This window comes from Lichenostomus cassidix, chromosome 3 (assembly GCF_008360975.1).
Source record: "Lichenostomus cassidix isolate B80296 chromosome 3, HeHo_3.0, whole genome shotgun sequence".
In the NCBI taxonomy this organism is placed as follows: Eukaryota; Metazoa; Chordata; class Aves; order Passeriformes; family Meliphagidae; genus Lichenostomus; species Lichenostomus cassidix.
The window spans coordinates 53,467,163-53,490,541 of NC_139483.1; the positions used below are offsets into that span (position 1 = coordinate 53,467,163).

Here is a 23,379-nt window from a genome sequence, read left to right on the forward strand (position 1 = left end):
AAAAGCAGTGGCCTCCTTTCTGTAAATGAAAACATTGAAATGGGGACATCAGCCTCCTCAGGTGAGATGTCAAGCATTCATTCATGTCACTGATCTCCATGGAGATGGCAAAGGTCTTGGCACTTCTTGTACCACTGCTTGGTAGAAATAATCTACATATACTTTTAGTGGTTCTGATGGTCCAGCCATCCCACACAGAGTCTTCAGGTCCTGGGAAAACCCAAGTATGTGTCACTTTTAGGACTGAGGAATGTACCAAGAAAAGACAAAGACAGAAATAACTTCACTTGTTCCAGTGGAAGTACATAGAGCTGTGGTCAGTTCTCTGTTAGTCTTGACTTCATCTTTGCAAAACTTAAAAAAAAACCCAAAATGTTTTATTTTATATTTTAATTTTAATTTTAATTTTTATTTTTATTTTAATTTTATTATTTTAATTCATTTCAAGGCAAACCCAGCAAATTCTAAAAGATGTCATTAGTGAAGTAGACAGAGGTCTACTGCCTTCTTGAGCCACCTGTCCCTGCCCATTGCGTAGTGTGCTGGTTTGCACCATGCTGATTCTTTTTCACACGCCCTGTGTTGCTGACACCTGCAAACACTTCTTTTCTAGGACAATAGTCCATGATGTAATCAGAATGGACTGTAATTTTAATAACCAATTGACAGATGAATAGAAATACCTCTTCATGCCTTCCTTTTCTAGCTGGTAGAAGAAGACATAGTCTTGTCTTCAACTTCCCATCTTTTAAGAAGAGGAAACATATTTTTCTTCTCCTGCCTAAAGGATACAGTAAAAGGCCCCTTCTCCTTTCCCTGCTGCAGTTGTGGTCATCTGGAAAGGTGACCTATTTTTGTCTCCCATTAAGGCACCCTTTGTGAGACAGATGATCCTGGCTATCTCGTCCCTCTTGGGGGAATCATACACACTCCCAATTTCAGATTACATCTCAAGGCTTCAACTTTCCTGCTTAACAGCAGGGTTAACTCAACAGGCTGAACTGGATTTGGCACATACACACCCTTTATCTCTGTTGTGACAGCAGTTAATTAAAGTGACTCAGAAAACAGCTTCTCCAAAACACAGTCGCATTTATTTGCCAAAGAAGTACCCAAAGAAGTGGCCTAAACAGCAAAAGCCATAGCTTAGCCTGACCTGCTTGTAGGTGTGGCTCTGCCCCAGGCTGGGAGGGAAGCAAGCTACCTGCTATACCACCTGACTGCCCTGAGCTGCTCCCTGGTCACTCTAAGTGGCAGCTCATCCCTCATCCTTGCCTAGCCAGCATCTTTAATGTGGAAAGTCCACTGTGATCTCAGCTCTTGGCCTGAAGAAGCACCAGCACTGCCTTCCTGAGGGAAGCAAGCCTGGAGTAGACCTCTTCAGACACTCACACTGCCCTGGCTTTCTTACTTCCTTTCTATTAACAGTTTAATTGAATCTTTGTTTGGTTAGTTTGTGTCTCAGCAAGACTGACGTTAGTGATGGGCAAAGCCCTAAATCTGGGTAATTGACTCCCACACTTTTGGCCATCATTAGTAAGCATAGGAACTGAAAATGAACATCCCATCTTTGATCAGGAAGATGGAGTGCCATTCCTAATCACTGCACAAATAAAACTAATCATAGCATAAGAAATGCAGTTGCTTAAAGAAAACATATCATTTCCTCCACATGAAGAAATTAGGTCTGGAAACTCATGAAGGTATTGCTGAAATTGCTTTGATGATTGTAACTTCCACACATTGCGAAGCAAGCAGGTCAGAGGCTGTGGCTTAAAATAAACAAGCCTGAGCTGCAAAAAAACAAAACAAAACAAAACCTTCATTAAGTTCCTCTTGCCATGTCTACCTAGTCTTGTAAAGCTTTGGGACAGAAAACTGTAAAACCAATTCTTAGAAACATTTCTGCATTTATAAAGGAAACAGTAAGTTTTGTGTTTTCTGCTCTGTTTATTCAGTATGATAACCAAATATGATGTGTGAAGAAAATAGAAATAGACAACAAATAAAGCAAGATTTCTCAGGTCACTGAGAAAGAAACACTATAGGCCTATAGCAACTTACTGGTGATACCACATTTGAGGTCCCAAGTCAATTTTTATGTTTTACAGATGATGCATGTTTATGAAATAGTAAGTCATTAAGGAACTGTTTTCTTTGTTAAGGAACTGTTCTCTTTGTCCTTCTCTTACATAGTTTCCTTGGATATTTGGCTCATAAATTTGTGGAGGGAATGCTTCACCCATATTAAAAACTTTGCTTCATTTATTAAAAGGAAAAACAGGGTTCATTTTTTTCTTTAACACTTGTTTTTCATTCATTTTATTGTTCTTGGCATATTTTCATTGCTTACACTTGAGGTTTTCAAGTGTTAATGCCAGACTATGAAAGCAAATATTCTTTTTATATTCCAGTAGTTTGTAAAATGCAGCTTATTTATTTCCTTTTCATTACTATTTTTTTCATTATTCCGTTTTGGGCGCTGAGTATATGAAAACCTTTATTTGAGTGTCTCAGGCATTTTAGTGTTCCTGATATAGTTATATATAGACAGTATAATTCTGTATGCCCACTATTTAAAAAAAGGCCAGTATTTGTGACATTCACAGTACAACTTTCCTCAAGCTGTGACACTGGGAGTGCTTGAATCATGGTTTTATTTTTGGTCATACTTTCACCCCTGGTCATTTGAAAGTCTGAAAACCCTTACTTTATTGAGGTATCAGTGGATGCTCAGAATCTCCTAGAGCCACAGGGGCAATTAAAACCTATAGGAGACATGGTAACACTCTAAGAACAGGTAAGTTTAAGAAGAAAAAAACTACTATAGAATAATCATTCCTGGCTGTGAAAGAGATTGCATATTGTGGTAATAGCTGCAAGTTCCCCACACCCCTTTCTTAACGACTGTACTTGTCACCTATTGTCTTGCCTTCCCTACTCCACATAGTCCTAGCCACGCCCCCAGTTTTCCCTATTGGTTCCTGTACCCTAACCCCACGTGGCCCTGGCCACTCCCTCGGGTTTCCCTATCGGTTCCTGTACTCCTAACTCCGCCCCTGTACCTCCCCTGTACCCAGAGGTCACTGGGCCTGTGTGCTGTCCCTGCCCCTCTCTGTTTCCCTATAAAACCCCTTACCCTCCGCCATCTTGCTGTCTATGCTCCACGTGTGTTTATGCTCCACATGTGGCTGTGCATGTGAGGCCTTCGCCCTCGAGGCATCTCTGCCTCGGGGAGGTCGTTGGCCTCTGCTGCACCATGCGAATAAACATCTTCCATGGACACAACGCATAGACCCTCCTCGCCTCCTTTATCACCGCCGGTTGTGGAAGCAGATGAACCAGAGCTAGCCTTATGGCTCCCTGGCCGGTGAGAGCGCAGTGTCCAGCCCTGGGACAGAGGGTTTGGAGCACTGAGGCGCTGAACCGAGCTGGGTAGAGAAGCTCTAGGGTAAAGTCTGCTGTAACATCCTCTAAACCGCAACAATTGCATACATTGACTTGCAGACAGCAATTGCTCTGTACCAAGTTTACTGTGCCTGGTTGGAACCTGAGAGCAGTGTTTGGTCATGGGGTAATGGAGCACATCGCAGGATCGTGGGCTAATTTCAGCTTAAGTTTCTGAAGCAAGGCTTTAATTAATTAGCTTCTTGGAACTGAAGTTTGTGGGTTTTGGAAAGAAATGTTCTAATCTATTTTTTACAGCTTGCTCTCCTACTAAAATGTAACTAAAATTTGTACCCTAAGGGAACACTGTTGAATATTAGCTTCTGATTGCCCTCTAGTTCTAAAGAAATTACCTTCTAGTAATAGTGTTTTTGCTGCTGCTCAGGAGTCTGCTGGCCTTTATGAGGTGATGTAATTTTTCTGAGAAGAAAATAATTCTTACCTGAACAGTGGCATGCAAAGTGCTTGGCTTGGAAAAATATAATTTTTATGTATGGACTTTGTTTTCTCATTGATTTTTAAAAAAAGAAAATAATTACAGAAATAACAAATAAAACCATTATTTATGTTATAAGTTTGTAAGAAATACCTTTTCTAGGAATTAAACACAGAATTGAAAGTTACTCTACGTGGTGATCAATAAAGACTGATTCTTCAAGGGCCCTACCCTCAAAAAAAATACATAGAGTTTTTTTATGCTTTAACTGACATTTTATGTTCAAATTATCAAAATTTAGTTTATCTTTTTGACAGGGAAAGAAGACGCCCTTCCTCAGTATCTTGTGGTGCGCAACATTTCATGTCAGGGCAGCTCCCCTGTGCAGGTCAGCAAACAGCATGAATTATTCTCAGCATGTAGGTCAGACTCAGGTAACTTAATAAAACTTGCTACATTTTAAAAATATCTAGAAGTGAAATAAGGAATATGTTTCTGCATGAGATGTCTTCATATCCATTTTCTTCTTCCCTATTTCTGACCAACTGCAGAATCATGTAGGCTTTCTGATTGCCCAAACATTATCTACAATCCTGTAGCAAAGCTGTTGGGATTTAAGCACTTTGGACATCTATATAGATGTCTAGACTTCTATGCAATTCTGCTCTAACGTGGGGGTCATGGGGCATAAGATGGGAGGCAGTAGTGAATTGAGCTCTTCTCAAATATTCTTCATAGTTTTTAGCGATGAGTGTTACTCAGTTTGTGTCCATGTGAACGTACTTGTGTGTTCATGCATCCATTTATATGTAAACATTAGATATTATTTATGCATTAAATATTTCTCACTTTGCTGTGATGTGCAGTGCCAAATCAGCACAGTACAGAATTTTTCTTTCAGAATTTATTGGTGGTTAAAAACCACTATTGGTAATTGGAGGAAGATGTCCATTCTCCTGATCTTTACAAATGTCCTTTGCAGTCTGCAGTGGATTACATTTGTTATGGTTATGGCTGATAGCTAAATGCCCTACTTAATCATTTAATTTATGTGGCAGACAGTGACAATTTTAAAAAGGTTTCCTTCCCTTCTTGTGTCAGGAAACTTCTCTGTCAATCACTACAAATAACATTTCTGAAATAGAATGTAAGCAAAACAACATGGTTGCAATGGTAGACCTAACAGTTAATCTTAGCAGATATTTTTTATGGAAGTTTTCTGTTTGCCAATTTCAAATTTTCTTTCTATCAGATACTACTGGGACAATATCTCTGTGACATTTCAGTTTTTTGATCTTTTTGTTTGCTTATTTATTTACTTCCTTTCTCTTTACTGAATAAATTACAGCAAAATCTGGTTTGCAGGAATATAATTTAAAGGAAATAATTTATTCCTTATCACTTCAGAGGTAAACCATTTTTAATTTTTCGTTATTATTTTTAAGGTACACTCTAATTAGAAGATCAATTTCTATAAATTAGGTATTTTATGTGAGAAAGTTGCATCAAACTAGTTAGTTTTACTTGTCTTTCAGTAAAGGTGTGTCAGAACTGGCATGTAAGAGCTGCATTGTCTCACAAGGGTCATGAGAAATATTTTTCTAGCAAATTGCATTCACTGGTAGTGTAATGATTATGCCAGCAATAGCTTTCCCTCCTCTGGAAAAGATCCTCCACCATACCAGTACTGTTAGTACTGGAAGCAATAACATAGACCAAGTTCAGATGGGTTGTACTGCTTGACTTAAAATATTGTCAATATGTGTATAAAGGCATCTCACCACTGGGAAACAATTCTTCTTTTATGCCTGTTAAGGAACAGAATTGTGTGATGGAAGTATATCCATATTGTAATGATTTGAGTCTCACTATGCTTCACTATGAATTTTTCAGTGACAAAATTTAGATATTGATCCAACCTGGCCAGGAAACAGTGAGATTTTGCATCTTCACTTAGTGCCTGGCCTGTGCATTTGTTGTGTGGTAAATCTCCAAAGCCACATTTATGTCACTCACTTATGTGGGAAGAATTAACTCACCAGTAAGGGAAGAATTTGGGACTTATCACAAACTTAGCAATACATATATCTTATTGCTGATCCTGTAGTGTTCTTAAATTAAGATTAATGAGATTACAGCATATTAATTGCAGAAACTCTTTACCATAAGATTAGGTAAGTAACAAAAACGTAGGGAAGCATTTGCAGGGCAGGGAGAGTGGCTGGGTTGTCTCAGGGAGGCTCTAATGAAATTACCTTCCTACAGCTCCAGCTCTAAGGCACATGGGTTTCTCCTAGTCTTCAGGCCTCCCTCACAACACAGAGGAAATATTTCCATTTCCAGGGAACTGATATGCCCCATTATTTCTGTTAACAGATGTGATATTTGTGGGATTTAGCCATGTGCTACAGTACTGTTTGTGCTATAAATGTTTAGTTTTTAGGGTTCAACATTAGTGACAAAGCATGTTTATGCTTCGCTGCCTTTATGAGAGCTTGAAAATATATTACAAAAAACATGTCACAACCTTTACAAAATATTTACTTGTATTATTATTATTATTGCACTAGCACTGTGCCTGCCTGTACTTGAACTATGCCAAGTGATGGTGAGAAGAGCCAAAGGCCTGAGAGAACTCAGAGTGCTCTCAGCTGGTGAGTGGCTCCAAGCTATCCCCCAGAAGGAACGAGCCTGGCTTTGTGCTGATGGTAGGACTGTGCTGTAAAGAGAAACTGGTTGCTGAAAGCCTTCTTTAAAACAAAATCTATTGTAATTTGTGCCTCCTTGCTTTACCATGGAGAAAAGTGCCAACAGAGGGATTGGTATGCCAACTGAGGTGTTGGAATGGAACACCAGCCTCACTCCACAATTTGTTCCATACCTTCATTTGCAAAGATGTATTGAGGAGCACATATGGACACCTGCAAATCCTAGAGGGACAATGAAAAAGGCAGTGAGTCAGACTTACTTGTGCTATAGTGAAATGTGGACACTCCAGGCATTGGGTATTGCCAATTTTATGATCCTCACTCCTGTCATCAGTGTGCCAGTGCAGAAAGAGGTGTTTCCCACGGTTGAGTGAAGTACTAAGTTCTTTGAGGAAGAGCAAGACATTGTGGGAAAATATGTGCAATGTCACATACCTAACACTTGGCAAGTCTGAGGTAATAGTTATGCCTAAGATAACAGCAGCTAACACAGTGGAAGTGGGTTGAGCATGCAAAATATTCGCTATGCCCTGAGGTCACTGAACACTCCTGTGATTAGATATGCCCACCCTCAGATCAAGTAAGGATTAGGAGGAGAGGTGTAGCTGGCACATGCATCAAAAAGGATAAAAACCCCAACCAAAACACAAAAAACCCCAGCCCTTAACCTCCTGAGTTCACAATCATAGGGAAATAAAAATATCAAACTGAAACTCTTCCAAAAAGGACAGGTGTGTGAGTAGTTCCTGCTGAAGGGAGGTATAATGTTGTTTACATTGCTGCTCTTAAGCAAGACTTCATTTTGGCACCTCCCAGAGCATAAATATTGAGATTTTTAATAAAGCAGCTGCAGGACATCTAATAATAAGGCCAGTATCTTTAGATCAGAATATATTGACACAGGCTATGTTAACCCTGTTAAGTAAGGAACAATTAATGAAGTTATATTTTTTTCTTTTTGTACACTCAACAGCAGGGTGTAAGGCAGAAATATTTCAGTTTTTTTCCTATATGTAACTCCCTCTACATTCTGATACTTTAAAATATATGCAAATAATTAGTTGCTATTTTGGGACAAAATGCCCAGCTAAATAATTTGGCAAAGCTTGTTTTTAATTAGGTCCCCTATTTCTCCAAAATGAGCAATTTGCAGGAATCTTCAGTAGAGAATTATGGCAACAAACTGGGTGCTGTAAGCTCACTAAGGAGTCCAGTTAATAAAGCATAAAAAACTTCTCAAGGAGAAACCTCTTACGAAAGCATTGGAAAGCTGGAGTTTTATGCAGTGAATGCTACAGGAGATTGCAATTGTGAATGGACAAATACAGTGAACTTGTAAAAGCAGAGAAATTAATTTCTGTGCATATTCATCCACTATTTGCAAGGTGTAATATCCAGAATAATAATGCAGAAAACAGTTCATACATGAAGCCATTCGGGGTAGTTACCAATATTGCAGTTGAATTCTACCAAGATGCTTAGAGAACCTGCTGTCCCAACCAGTCTCAGCCCATCCTCATCCCCAGATAGGCGTCCAGTGCCTGGGGCTGAGGCTGGAGCTGCCCTGGTTCCTGTGGATTCTTGGTCCTGGCTGGGGCAATGGGATGTATCCTGGCTGCTGAGTCCTGCTTGGCTGCCCCATGTGGAGCTGCCATAATCCCAGACACCCTCTCTTGTGAAACCCACTGGCCTCAGACTGGTGCTACGTTCTTTGTGTAGGAAAGGGGCAGACAAAGTAACCCAGCACAAGCTACCAGAGGTGTCCAAGAGAGGTGAATGAAAACCCGGTGCACTCCCTGCCCCATGCAAGCTAGGCAGCCATCTCTGTTATTTGTAGCCTAAAAGCCATTCCTACTCAGAGGCAATAATGATGCTCCCAATTATCCTCTAGTCCTAAGTATGGAAATATTATCACTAGAGTGCTTGAGAAGGTATGAAACTGGAATTTTATTCAGTTATTTTTATCAGTTCTTGAGGTAATGAAATGCTTGTGCTGGCTCTTCTGTATCCCAAATCAGTGTCAGTGATGAACAGGGAATGAGTACTCCCTTGCTTACACACATCACTACACAGCTGGCATTAGTAGGCCTGAAGAGGACTTGACTTCATCTAAAGCAGATCACACAGATCTGACAAGAGACTGGCAGATGCAAATATTAGGCAAGAAGGACCAGTGACTGCACCAACTCCAGCACAGCCCATTTTTTTTTAATCTAATAAGCATACCTACATCATGGAAAAAAATAGACTATATCAGCTAAACTGACACTGAAATCAAACAGTAGTTCTTGTTCGGTTATGTGTCCTGAAGGCATGGCACAGGCACTGTTTTTATGGTGTAGCTGCCTGGGATACCTGATGAGCATGAGCTACATTTCAGTAAAAAAGTGATGTAACTGAATTTTGTTGTTCTTAAAAAATACATGTTAACATAATTTTTAAGCCAGGGGCATGAATCGGGTGAGACAGTTAAACACAAGACTTTCAAATTCAACACAACTATTACTTTTATGTTTTTTTGCTGTATTCCTCAGTGGCCTTCTAAAACTTTCAAACCATTTCACTCACCTTGAAAAAAGGCCTAAAGATCTCAGAGACATGAAACTTCCACACACTTAAGGAAAGCCAGTGTTTGGAGAGTGGAATAAGACTGAGTGGTGTGTTCCTGTTGAGGAAGATGCTGGAACATAAGGGTGCACTGGCTACTGGTGATATGGGTAGCAGCTGGCTGGCCAGCACAGAGACAGCTCAGAGCCAGACATGGTTCATCCTGCCCCTCCACAGTTATTAGTGATGAAGCACAGCGTGCAAGCTGAGGGCTTGTTGAGGTGTGGGGAAGTTAAATGTTAATGGAAAGGATAAGCTGTAAGAAGCTGTCTTGGAAGAATGCAGATTTAAAAGGAAAAAAGGGATTCAGCAGTTTTCACGGAATCATCATTTTTTGGTATTTAAAATTATCTCAGTACAGGAATAATACAAAATTATCTATCTCGTAGCGTAGCACATTATCATGCTAAGTTACTATGATGCCTTAGTGAGGAAAAAAGGTATTTTTTGAATTACTGGGGTTTCAGAGGACCATAATTCACACTGCCTGAAATACAGCTCAATTTCTTTTTGAAAGGAGCCTTTCTCACAAGATTCCTGGCAGTTCTTGGGTACAGCTGGATCAGAAATAAAATACAAATAGCCTCTCTTTGAGTTCAGTGATCCTCCTCTGGCCACAATGTGAATTAGGAAGTCAGCAAGGGTGTGTACGTGTGTGGGTAGATAAATGAATAAGTAAGATTACTTGAGTTATTCCCATAGATTTAACTGCCACCTTTGTGATGATGACTCTAAAAATCTATTTCCAACCTCTCCCACTTTCTTATATAATACTAGATGTGTCATTGGTGTCTTCCTCAATCAAATCTTCTTTATCTTAGTTCTTCCCTGGGCTCCTGCCAGGTCACATAGCTTCATAAAAGTCCTGAATCCATTCCCACAGTCACTGATCTGATTCATCCTGTGACTCGTTTTTATCTCAGCTGTTGCAGGTTCTTTGTTTCTATTTGCAGTCTGTAAAGCCTGCACTTGCACAACTAGTCATGTTGGTTATAGGCACTAGCAACATCACATCCTTTCACTGACAGAGAAGAAAGGAACTGAATGCAGTGAAATTGCCTGTTTATTATTTTTTTCAGCTTTGAAAATCTAGTCAATTTTATTAACTCTGATTTTCTTCATTAATGCAGCCTAGAGGGTCAGAACACTAACAAGCTTATTTAACCTCTTCACATTTTTATAATATCTGGTTGTGGGAAACCCTAATTTACTTCCCATCTGATGGCAGTGCCCCATGGGACTCTAGATGCTGCTTTGAGTGACAGAGGATGGAAGACAGGATTCAGGGGTGCTATGATTGATAGTATATATCTATAAGGAACAAATAGTTTTCATTTATTCCCAAGCCCCATCTATCTAATAATGTTCTTTTTTTTCCCCTTGCTGGATGTCCAGAAAGGGAAAGCAAAAAGCATATTCACTCAGATGATCCAAAGTGATACATCCTCATACCCAACAGAGAGTCTTCTGTCTGTTTCTTTAGGCGGAATTTTGGAATGGCTTTCGAAAGAGTTACTATGCATAAGACAGCATTTCCTGAAGATGCTAATGAAGACCCTGTTGTGCTCGACAGTGTTCATACTTCCAATATCTCCAACAAACTTGCCAAATCAGACAGAAATGCAAGGAGCTCAAGGGCACTGCCAAGTCAAGTATACTCCATGGTTGGCAGTTCTGATGAGGAAAGCCTTGATCATGCAAATCTCAGTCCCTGGCTTTTTCCATGGGCTCAATATCATTGACAGATCATATGGTTTATAAATCTCCTTTAAAAATAGAGAGAGCAGATGAAAATTGCATTTCAAAACAAACCCATAATAGCATTTTCCAGGCTTGTCCTTCTAATTGTCCTGTTACACTTGTAGGGTTAAAAGACAAGGAAAAAAATGACGACAGAAACAGACACATTGGAGTATTTGCATTCAGTGGATGATTACGCGTAGGGCTCAGGAAATAGACCCCAACTGCCATGCTGTGAATGCATCTATTTTTTCCTGCCTGTTTCTTGCAGCAGAACACAGGGAGCAGGATAGCAAACTGCAGAGTGTGCAGACCTTGGACTCAAGCATGGCACTCCCAAGTTAAGCTGCTTGCCTTTTTTTATCTGGAAGTGTCTCATTGCTCTGAAAGGGTTATAGTCCTCTGCAGTCAGTGAACTCAAAGACTTGGCTTGGCTGTAGATCAAGCGCGTGAAGAACGTGTGACCTTCTCAACACAGAAAACCTTTGTCGTGAAATGAACTCAAGTAGCAACACAGAAAAGTTGTACTGGGAATAACTAGCGCCTCTCTGGTTCTTCCATGAAGGGATAAATAGTTCAGCCAGTGTTTCTCACAGGCAATTGTTACTTTTTTAACCCAAATTTTCCTGGGCTCTTCCTGAGTCCTTGGATAAAACAGTTATCACCACATAAAGAGAAGACACTCAGCTGTTCTCACACAGAGAACGGAGGGAGGAATTAACTGCTTCCAAAGGCAGGCTCTCCCCTCAGTGAATGAGACAAGAAACATTGTTACAGCACCGTAATTTGAAAGGGTAAGGGCGTAAACCTTACTATTTGGATCATCCTCTCTTACCCTTCCAACGTGACTGCAAACACCTGTATGCCAATTTTTTCCTTTCTAATGAGACAGGTTCTGTGAAGTAGAAGAGCTATAATAATATTGACCTGGAAAAGGCCTGCCTGAAAAGCTTCTGTATTAAATTTTAAAACCTGCTTACAGACATTAATGAACAGTATTTCACAACTTTCTTGTCAGACAGGTAATTTTTATTATCATCATTTGATGTCGTGCATAAACTGGGACAAAGACCATGTGAGTTGCTCAAAGTGACAGGCTGAGAACAACATCCAGCTCCCAGAGCCACAAGTATATAAGACATGGCAGGTCCCCAGTCCATTTAATTTCATGAACAAAACATATTAATGTAAAATGAGGAGTATAAAAATCAGTTTTAATCTGTGTGGTGACATGGATAAGATTATTTTCTGTAGGAATTGTATGAGAATGCTTCAGAGAAGCCACAGCCGATACAATGGGTGATGTGTTTTGTGCAGTGCCCTTGTGTCTGTGGGGACACTGAGACACTGAGCTTCTATTTCTATGTCCTGTGTTGATCTTCTGGTGAAAGCCAGTGCTTAGCTGTGCAAGGGTACACTGGCCTAGCTATTGCTTGATCCTTACAATTGCTGGAAATATTAAAAACAAATGTGTATCCAGGCTACTGACAAACTTGCTTGGGCTGGTACTTTTCTTTTTCCTGTACACAGAAGAGACAGCGAGACATGGTTTGTCCACACCTGAATTTTCTTGCAGCAGAAGGGAGCAGTGGCTCCATTCCCATGTAACAATCATCACATTTTACTTTGCCTAGAAAGAAATGAGTGAGGTTTCTTCAGATACTAGGCAAGTTACATCATGATGGATTAAAATGACAGCTTGTTCTACAAATCCTTAAGGATTAAGAACATTTATTTCTAAACATTAAATCCCAGCAAAAGGACACAAGGACTTTGTTTTCGGCTTGGAGTAACATCACAGCTGATAGCAGAAACACCAAGTAAAAATATAGTAAACCAGGCTATGAAAATGTATACAAGCAGAATTCAATTTATTTCTTATTTATTTTTACTCTCTTTTGTTCGGCAGGTTATTGCATTGCTATATATTTATAGTAAAGAGTAAAGACTAAGTTATACCTTTATTTTGATTTCAAAAATGCTTTATATTTTGAGTTTATTAAGAAGTATATTATAGGTGGAAATTTCTAAATATTCATCTACCTGATCTGTATTTTGTTGTTATTAAGTATTTGTAGTTCAAGAAAATCTGATATATTAAGAAATTACTCAGCAGACAGTAGAGAAAGCACAATGAAACTTAATTGTGGAAAATTCTGGCTACGCATAGACAGTCAGAGTGCATGTAGCAGAGGTCCTCTTCTATGGCAATACTATATGGCTTAGAGATTGCAACATTCTAGATATGCAACACTTACCCACGGTGTTTCATTTGCCTGCACGCACTCTGAGGTGATAGTGAAAGAATTCCAGTACCTCCAGCTGATGAGCTTTCAAGTATGTTGCTGCATCAGCTTATTCAATTTCTTAAGATTTTAGTGTAATTCTACAGCTTCTGTATGTCCCACCTGGCTGTGATGTGACAGCATCTGTAAATCATGGAAATAGATATTCAGTATTTAATATTTAGCAGCTACTGTAAGAATCACCTGTTGGAAAAGGGAAGACATTACTTTTGCAAAACATATGTAGCCCACAACCTGCCCTGTCACCTTCCTGGGGTTCTCACAGTTGTCCTGCTATGTTTTATTTGGGAAAGATGTGGCAGGAGGTAAATCACTTGGCAATGATGGATTTACCAGAGGGGTTGTTACCGGTGTTGAGGAATTGTCGCTCACACTCTTTGAGTGTCAGCACTGATGTACTTTAACAAGATTCTTGCACTTTGACAATTTGTTTCCGAGGTTCAAAGCTTTTCCAAGTGATCCAGATTATGCTTAGACTGTGAGAGATGCATTCATGGCACCTCAATGTCTTGGGTTTTTTGACTGTCCCAATTGTCTTGCCCCTCATACCATGGTGGTTATTACTACAGACACAGTTCAGTTGTAAGTACTCTGAAATAGGCCATTGCAGGAAATTTTACATTCTCTCTGTACACAGTCAGACATTCCTCTATCAGATGGCTCCAGAGGGACACAGTCCCTCTTCCACTTGTGTTTGTGTCTGTCCTGTGCGGTTGCTGTTGCGCAGCTGTAGCACTCCTACTGTACACAGATCAACTGGTCCTCTTTGCAGAAATAATCCTGCATCATCAAATTATCCTTGCTAAATTATCTATGCTTTTATATTTCTTACGGAGACTAGTGAAAATCCCTAAGACTTATAAAGGCAAAATAGGGTTGCTGTAACCTAGACTAGTTTTGTAATACACAGCAGATATGTGCTCCAAATACATTTGTAACCTCTCTGCTGCACAGAAGTACCTTTCTGGCCTTTAAACACAAAGCAGTTATGGGCTGGATGTTCTCCTCTGTCTTCCTGTGCATCAGCATGTTGACATTTCAATGGTGATATGAATTTTCCGCGTGACTTCTATTTAGTCACTAAAACATGCCTGCATATAACTGTTTCAACGTTATCTGCTCTCAGAATCATTATTATGCTTTAAAATGCTTGCAACTGTAAAAACCCATAGCCAGATGTTTCCTAATGAACAGTCTGTGCCACAGCTAGTTGCATGAGAACAGCAGAAATACAAGCTTTTCAAAACAATACACATTTTGTGGTCGAGTTTCTCCAAACTAGTCAGTGTCCCCACCAAAAGTGGTTTCCTGGCAGAACATAAGGGTACAGCAGCTGTTTGAGAAAAAAACAACCCACCCTGTTGCTGGGGTGGTTTTGTATATCCTCAATAGATTTTTTTTTAACTATCCAAATTCACACTGGGAATTCACAAGAAACATGCAGAAAAGGATCCTACATATGCACTAGGTATGAGGCATCACTGCATTTTTGATGTCATTATTTCTGTATGCCAGACTTCTTTGGGAAGCTGAGTGAAAAGTTACCCATCTGTGAGTCAGCTACATTTATCAGAGGTAAAGATGCTTTTCTGAGTCCATGTTTCCTTAGCAGAGGGAACCTGACTTTGGAGGACTGCATATATTCATGTCCCATTAAATGAACTAGAAATATTAATAACCTCAGCTTACTTTCTCAATAAAATCAAAACAACCAGAAATGGCAAGTTCTGTCAAAGAGGTATATTTTTTAAGCAACAGTTTTTGTTTGGGTGCTTTTAGGAACAGAAATATATTGTTATTTTTTAAAAAAATAATATATTTAAATATATTTTAATAAATAATAAAATTATTATTATTTAAAATTAATTTCACCCATTATTAATTTTGTTCCTTGCCTATGTGTTTATTTCAGTGTCTTTATATATCTCAAAAGATTAACAAGGTCAATGTGCTACATGGGACACTTCATTGACCACCAGTATTTTCCTATTATTAATTAATTTTCTTTTCTTATGGGAAACAGGAGAAGACATACAGCATGTTGGTACTATGATGATTGAAAATGCTGGCTCAAGGCATTCCCTTACATATACCAGAATTTTACATATTTCTTTGGTTCTGCTTAGAATAGTGAGGCTTCAGAATTTATTTTTGTTCATAAGAAGTGAAAGAGATGTATTTGTTTGTCCTCTGTATTCCAGGAGGCGCATAATAAGGAAAACATATTTAAAAAATAATTATTATGCTTCCAAGTATATTTAAAATATATTCACTTGGATGCATATTATTCACTTTTATATTTTATTACTTGCTTTCCAGAACAAAGAAACTAGCAAAAATCCAAGCCAAAGAAATAGTGTGTGAGAAGTGTGTCTGCATACAATAATTTATATACTAAATACATTATGTAGTAACATGAACCATCTAGCAAGCAATGATCCCCTGCTTCATTACACTGCACAGAAAAGCTGAGCTTTATGCTAGAGACCTTGTATTCACTGCCATCTGAATCTTATGCCTCTTTCATTGTTCTGCTCATCTCAATTTAAAACGCTGTTCCGATTTTGATCTCAGAGTACTATAAATCCAAAAGAAGTCTAATAGCTTCAAAGAAGTTTATTTCTGCTTTACATAGTTATAACTAAGATAAAAATCTGACCCGTAGGCACATTCATTTTATAGCAAGTTAAAACACGTGCCCTTACTCTTGGGCAAATCCTCAAGATTAACAGACATACATGTGCTGCTACAATAGGAGTTATGGAGCTGCTTTTCTTTTTTTTTTTTTGCTTCCAGTGCTATTTTTGGTTTCTTCCCCTTTGACACACATCCCTGGTAACAATTAAAAGCAGCTTCTCTTAGTACAAAATTATAGTTGATAGCTGAACACTTTATGTATCAAGTGTGTATCATTAGATGCTGATTGTCACACATGGAATAGAAATGGGAGGTCTGATTGTCCTTTTACTTACAGTGGTGCAAATCAGCACAGCGAAAAAAGGATAGAAAAATTATTCTGGGGATCTACTGATATTTGGTGCTTGGCTGTCAAAAGAAGCAAGTGATGCAGAAATAGGGATTGCTTGTGCCTTTGTGGGCTCTGTATGATCCCTGTCCCTTCCTGTGGAAATCCTTCTTGGAAGGAAAAGCACTGCACAAGGTCATTCACATCTTTCCCCTCTTGAAGGAGCAGGAGTTGGCACTGCAGGTCATTACACTAGTGGGGTTTGCCCTGACTTGCTCTAGAGGTCTGCTCCATTGTCACACTGGAGTTAGAGGTCCTGTCTCCCCTTTGACACAGCTCTTGTCCTTGCAGGTGGAGATGGACTTGGTCTCTGCTCTGTCTGTGGACAGACTCTACACCAGAGGTGAAAGAAGTGGATGACCTTGTCCATCACGAATTCCCATAGCCTTAATTCCCAGATGTTCTTGCTGACATAAACTACTGAATGTCCCTGCACCTAACTGATTTCTTCCAGGAAAGTAGTTCAATACTTTTGGAGTCAATCTTGTGACCTCAGAGTTCTTCTCTTGTTATATGATGTGGGCTGGTCCATAATATTTCCCAGGATGGTTTTAGACTTACTCCCCAGATTTCAATTCCACGTGCTGCAACAGAATATTCTTAGTGGAAAGTCCCTGGGATGCTAACTCATTTCCTCTTTTTTACCATTGGGGTCCAAATTTTCAGTGTGCACAGCCAGGAATATTTATGTAATTTAGCACTCCTTATGACAGCATTCCTGGACAAATGCCAGGAATTTATTATATCAGTGGGTGGGGTGGGCAGATGGTGAGACTTGCACCCAGAGTCACTGGGTTTCCAAGCAGATATTTGGAAACGGACAAAAATATGGGGAAAGGGTCCTGTTTCCAGGGCAGTCAGTCTGTGATGAGCACTGACAGTGTGGTCCCCAAAGGATGAAGAAGATTTGCTGTCATCTCCTGATGTTTTGCCAAACACAAACTTCAGTGTAAGAGCATAGGTACTGTATAGTAAAGAATAAAAGAATAATTAATTAATTTATTTACACGGCTTTTTTTTCGAGTGTTGCAGGAGCTGTGATCCTAATTCCTATAATATTCCAGCTTATACTGACTCTGACATGTAAGCAACACTGTCCAGTGCAGCTGAATCTTGTAATTGCATCATGGTTGTTGACATTTGTTCTGCTTTGAAGCCAAAAGCCTTCTGATTAAGTAATACCTCTCCTTACACCCTCTGTTCGAGTGAATATTATGATGTCCCATATCATACAGTCAGCTGATGGCTGCTTTGCATCACTGGAGATGTTGTAAAACCACAATACCCAATCCGAAGACCTAAGTAAGGTCCTTGGTCTAGGAGCTCATAGGAGGCAACCTGGCATAGGAAAGAAAACTAATTTAACTAAATGACTTAAAATGAAACATCTCAAGTCAACAACTCAAAATGCTATTTTCCCCAGAAAATTACATTTAAATACAATGTTCCTCTGGAAACCAACAGCTTTATGGAAACTGCATTTTCTGTTGAAAAGGTATTAGAGTGAGAGATCCTTGATCAGCTCCAGTAATTTAAGCACTGCAGCTTTATGGGGTATTATTATTGACTCTGGCAAAAAAGAAAGTATGTCCTTTGCTCCCTTTTTTTTTTTTTAAATCCGCAGTGCCCTTTCTCTACTTCCATTGCATTGGCCCCAAACCACTGACTAGACAAACAGATCATCTGACCTCACCCATGTAGTTATTTTTCAGCTAATTACTTTGTGCTCCCAACCCCCAAGCAATTTTCATGTAAACATATTTCAGGAAATATGTTTCATTGTGGGTAATTCCCTTGCCACCCTCAAGTTCAGGCAGGTGTTTTATTTGTTTTTGTACGGGTTCTTATTCTCTATCATTAGTCTTTGCAAGTCATTATTCTTGTTTTAACTGCTTTGATCTATTCACTAACTTCAAACTAGCTTAAGTAAAAGTTGACTCCTGTATGTTTTCACTGATTGATTTTCATATTATAATAATGTTCCTAAACACTCTTTAGCTTCATGCAGCTTTTCATGTGTGTTCAAATAAATGAGAGTTCTGCCACAAATAGGACCTGCAGACCTCTCTTTCCCACAAGAAGAAATGCAGATCATCACATGGCAAGACCTCTGAGGTAAAACCCCAGCCTACATCTCACTGAGGATGCATGAACTGCGTGGTGATCTGCAGGAGAGCTCCTGTGGTTCTGCAGGATGTCCAGCTGCAGGAGGTCATGCTGCAGGGGTCCAGATATTTCAGAAGAGCACCTAAGATGTCCAGAGTGACAGCTCTACTCCAAATGGCAACCTTCAGTTTCCACAAGGGAAGAAATGAGCTCAGGTGAAGCCAATTTTTGTCCTGAAATCTTCTTTCTTACCTTCAACTTCTACCTTTCATCTCTCATCTCCATCTGTGACTAAGCTTGGCTTACCTTTAAAATAGGTGATGTTACTTGATGGTTATACTGATGCATGTAATTATTGCTCAGTATTCCCCAGCAGGTGCAGTAGGTCATGATCCTGTTTTCTTATAAGTTGTTCTAAAAATGACACAATCCTACAGAACAGGCAGGAACTTTTGTAATACATATTTTATGAAGGGGTCTTTTGTAATACATTTTTTATGAAGAAGAGCAGGTAAATATTCTGCCTAATGTGAATTATCTGATATCAAGTCAAATGACAAACTAGACTACAGGGCAGTAGTTTGTTGATGTAGCCAGTGAACATCAAGTCTTCTCTTTCAAGAAGCTGAAAGCTGAGATGTGTCAGAACATCTTCTGAATTAACTGAAATTTTGTGTTTGATTTACCCAAATTCCCTTTAAAAACAGAAATAAAATATTCGTTTCATTAAAACTTCTGAAGGGAGGGTGTCAAGCTAAAATATTTTCAAGTTTTATTGTATTTAGTGAAGAAAATAAAGAAAGGATGCAAAATCAGTGAGGGAAAGAATAGTATCTATCTAAAACCTTTCACATCTGCACCTGGCCTGGTCAGGTATATGTGAACCTCTATCAATGCTATTGTGCTTGTTCTTCCTGGAATGAGCTAGGTGGGGTTTTTCTGTTTATAAAAGAGAAGCACAGGAGAATGCTTAAGATAGGAATTCTCCATCGTAACTGATGGTAACATCTTCATGGACCCCTGGTGGGAAATCCCTTCAATCCTTCGTAGAAATCCTGTTGGCTTCAGCTGGGAGAGCACTAGACACTGAAGGTTTCCAAGACCTGGCTGCCAAATACAGTTAGTAGAAAGCTGTAATTTAGAATTTCCTCTCTAGAGTTTCCTGGTAAAGAATCTAAATACAGAGTGTGGCTTAGGGAACCCACATTCTCCCCTGGGAGATAAAACAAACACACCCAACAGTCAGAAAAATAATCTGTTCACAAAGTATTTCTAGCTTGTTTTCAAACTAGCTGGGATTTCCACGCTGTGAAACTTGGATCCATATGGAAATGATGATATACTACTCTGACCCTAATTTTACTTTCAAACTTTAGAGTTTTGTCCACCTCAGGGAATAGTGCAAAATGGAATCAGGATGGACCTGGAGGAATAAACAAATTTGTGCAACATATTTGCCTTCATGGTTAGGCATTCTTGCTGCTAAACTCAGTCAGCAAGTCATTCATGGTTTTCATGGGAACTTTTGCCTCTCAGTGCAAAGATAAATGAATGCAAATATTTCTTCCTTCCCAGAAACGGAAGTTATGTAGGCATGATTTGACTTGACAGTAGAAACAGGGTTGACCTAGCTGTACCACCAGGATCTAACAGGCTAAAATTTTAATTCACTAAGCCACCATGTCAGCTTGGTTTTCCCTTTCCAGCTGTTGTGAAGCCAGGACTAGTCATCTAATGTCTTATGCCAGCCTAGTCAATGTGCCCTTTGTATGAACATCGCAGACTCCAAGGTAGTTAAGTACATGTTTTGTTATTGCTGCCTTCAGTTTAGTTCAAAAATGGAACTTTGATGTCTTCTGCTCCTTTGTCTTGATTCTATATAGTTAGCTGGGGTAGGTTCTGACTTTCTTTTTATAGGATGCAGGTGGATCTTTTACATTGAACATAATTGTCTTTTCAAAGCATAATAAAGTGTATTGTCAACATTTGTTAGTACAGGAGTAGTAGCAGCTATGACAGCTATATATGAGAGTACTTTCTTGAGTCCTTTGAAAATTTTGAAAGTGCTTTGGGAGTAGGTCTTCTACCTACATCACACAAATTAATATTTTTCTGCGATGCTTATTCCTCTTTGTTAGTAACCTTAGAAAAAATATCTACAGAAATTCATCTCTGTCTAGGATTTTAGTTTACTCCCTTTCCTAGTCTTCTGAAACTAATTAGGACTTAACTAATTATTAAATAAAGGAAGCCTTTACTTTCCCCTCAACTTACAAATCTGGAAACAGAGTGGAAACAGACTTGACTCAGTGTGATCTGTAATATTACTTTCATTATCTCTTTTCCCCCTTGAAATCTCGTTCCCTAGGGCTTGCAAATCTGGACCAAATTATCTGGTGATATTTTTTCCATTATTTGTTGATGGCAATGGGTGCAAAATGATCCATGAGTAAGTTTTAAAATGTCTTCTGTGACATGCAAAGCCCTGCTTTGTCTTCACAAAATTAGCTTGCTCTTATAAACAGGCTGTGCTTAAGAGAACACAAAGATTTTTTTAAAGTGTATTTTATTAGTATTACAGTGTAGTGTTGTAAGGTCATAGCATTAGAGAGTTGCTTCAATTTACTCCACATGTTGCTGGAAAAAAAAACCCAAAAAAACCAACCAAAAAGCCCACTGATTTTTTTGGCAGATGGTTGAAAATAAAATATAGGCTAAGAGAACAAAGTACTTTTGAAAATGTAATGCTGTGTTACAAACTTCTTATCAAGGCGTAAATTTATTTGGTAAATTATAGGAAAATTTGTGCCCCTATTGATGGCAGTTTCTATAAATGAGCTCAACTGTAATACCAGCCACTAGAAAATGCCACATGGGAGACAGATGATAGAAATTCAGAAACATTTTGATCAGACACTGCACTTGGTTACAGAGGAAATAAATCATGTGTCAATAGAGACACATGAGAAACTGATCTTCACAGCTCCCATTACCAACAATTCTCTTTGATTTACATGCACTCTGTTGCATACATCACTGTTGAAATATTATTTTGGTAAAAAAATAACAAAATGGAAAAGTTTACACCGAAGTTTAAAACAAGACAGCTGTTTAGGATACTAGAAATCTAGAACACTAATATTTAGCCTATATTTTATTGATTTTTTGCAACAGTATGAAACCTATAGAACACCTTTTCAGGCACTTCTGGGACTGACACTATGACTAATTTCCAAGTTTCCAATCTTCACTTGAGGCTCTGATCACTGCCTTGCACTGAATGAATGTTTCCCCCTCTGTACCCCCTCCAGCTGTCCACTGCACCTTCCTACTGGAGCTCATCTAATGTGCTGCTGAGTTGCAGTGCTGCCCTAGTGCTTCTGTCCCAGGGTGCTCAGATAAATAAGGCTTCAGCTAGGGCTGAGATGCACTTCAGTGTCCTAATTGAAACCATTTTACCTGTAGTTATCAGCAGATAGTGGCCACTATCATGAAGTAAAGGTGATTTGTCTTGGTCTCTTGCAGTCATGACTGTGTTTGGATGAGGCCAGAGACTGAACCTGTTTTGTTTGCTGACTGAGAAGGTGCAGAAGTCCATTGTGGTGCAAAGTTCACTGAGTTTCCTAGCAAACAAAGTTAGATCATGATTCAGAAATGTGCTTAGTTATTGTCTCTACTTTGAGCACCTGAGTAGTGCTCAGATGCTCAAAATGAACCTTGATGCTCAAGCCAGGCATAATCTCTGTGTGCTCATGAATCAGTAGCATGACTGTTGCTGCAGTCATAAAATGTGAGCTCTGGGCCTTTCTCTGCTATTGATTTTTGAATGATTGTGAATAAATCAGTCAATGTTTATTACTTTCTGTATTCTTGGAGACTCGGTTAGTCATTTGTGAACTTCCTTGAACTCCTCAGATGAAAGTCTAGGCAAGGACAAGCAAATCAAAATACAGTATCATGATGTAATTCAGTGAAAGGAACATATTCCTTCTACCACTTACTTGGTTGTGAACTTCCTTGAACTCCTCAGATGAAATTCTACACAACGACAAATCAAAACATATTATCGTGACGTAATTCAGTGAAAGGAACATATTCCTTCTGCTTATCTTTGCCTCATAATGTCATCATTGTATTTTTCCTTTCCTTTGGAAACCAGACTTTCACTAATGTCAGTGAGACCTCAAAGTGCCTTTTGCAATAATTCTTTTGAAATGTCTTCTAGAACAAAAATAAAGGTGATGCTTGGATAAAAGGATTTGCTGCAGCAGATGATCCTCATGTTTGTAATATGATAAAACAAATGAGATAGAATCCTCTTTTTTCTTTACTAAAATACTTGTGACATTGTGATATATCTTTCTTCTGTGCTAATATACATGTGATACGGATGTCCATCTCAACTTGCCATATAAGAATTTGCCCACTCAGTTTCCACTAGCATAAATTCCTTGTATTTGTTTGGCAGCACAGACTTTGATCTATGTCAACACTGCTGAAACATTTTGAGGAAAAAAAATAGAAAAAAGCCATTATCTTTCTATTTAAACTTGGATCACATTCTGTCTTACATCAGCTGGCAAAGATAATTATATTTCACAGGATTGCTGAGCCCAGGATGAGAAAATGACCTTTGAGAAAAAGTGAATATAGACAAATGGCCAAAGATCATGAAAACCGCTTAATTTCTATAATCTGCTGCCAAAAAGCAACTTCTCCTTTTGATTCTTTTCCTTTCTTTATCTGTAGAATTTTTTTTTTCAAATTTTCAGAATTATGGGATGTAATCCAAATGGCTGTCTTTCTCCCTTCTCATATGCATGACTCAAATACATGAGTGGGGACTAACTCCTTCTGGGGACTAACTACTATATTATCTCTTTCCTTGGGATCTGGATGACAAAGGGAGATACAAAAGTTTAAGTTGCTGGAAAGCAGGCATTGCAGGCTGACTGTCCAGTTCCCCTGTATTATCAAGGTATTGGGTATTAGGTATTATCAGTT

The 23,379-nt window shown here is 38.9% G+C and overlaps 2 long non-coding RNA genes across 3 annotated transcripts; one reads left to right on the forward strand and one right to left on the reverse strand.

Annotated features, from left to right (window-relative positions):
• Positions 1-1,419: 1,419 nt before the first annotated feature.
• Positions 1,420-21,928, reverse strand: LOC146439720 (uncharacterized). 2 transcript variants are annotated; one of them, XR_014850883.1, is made up of 3 exons: positions 21,835-21,928; positions 13,197-13,367; positions 1,420-1,793 (listed from the first exon to the last, which is right to left on the reverse strand). It is a non-coding gene; the product is annotated as an uncharacterized LOC146439720 (long non-coding RNA). The 2 variants fall into 2 exon arrangements; XR_014850884.1 differs by lacking the exon at positions 1,420-1,793 and adding an exon at positions 10,298-12,568.
• LOC146439721 (uncharacterized) lies at positions 4,204-21,839 on the forward strand. The gene is made up of 3 exons (XR_014850882.1): positions 4,204-4,317; positions 6,454-6,537; positions 16,561-21,839. It is a non-coding gene; the product is annotated as an uncharacterized LOC146439721 (long non-coding RNA).
• Positions 21,929-23,379: the final 1,451 nt, after the last annotated feature.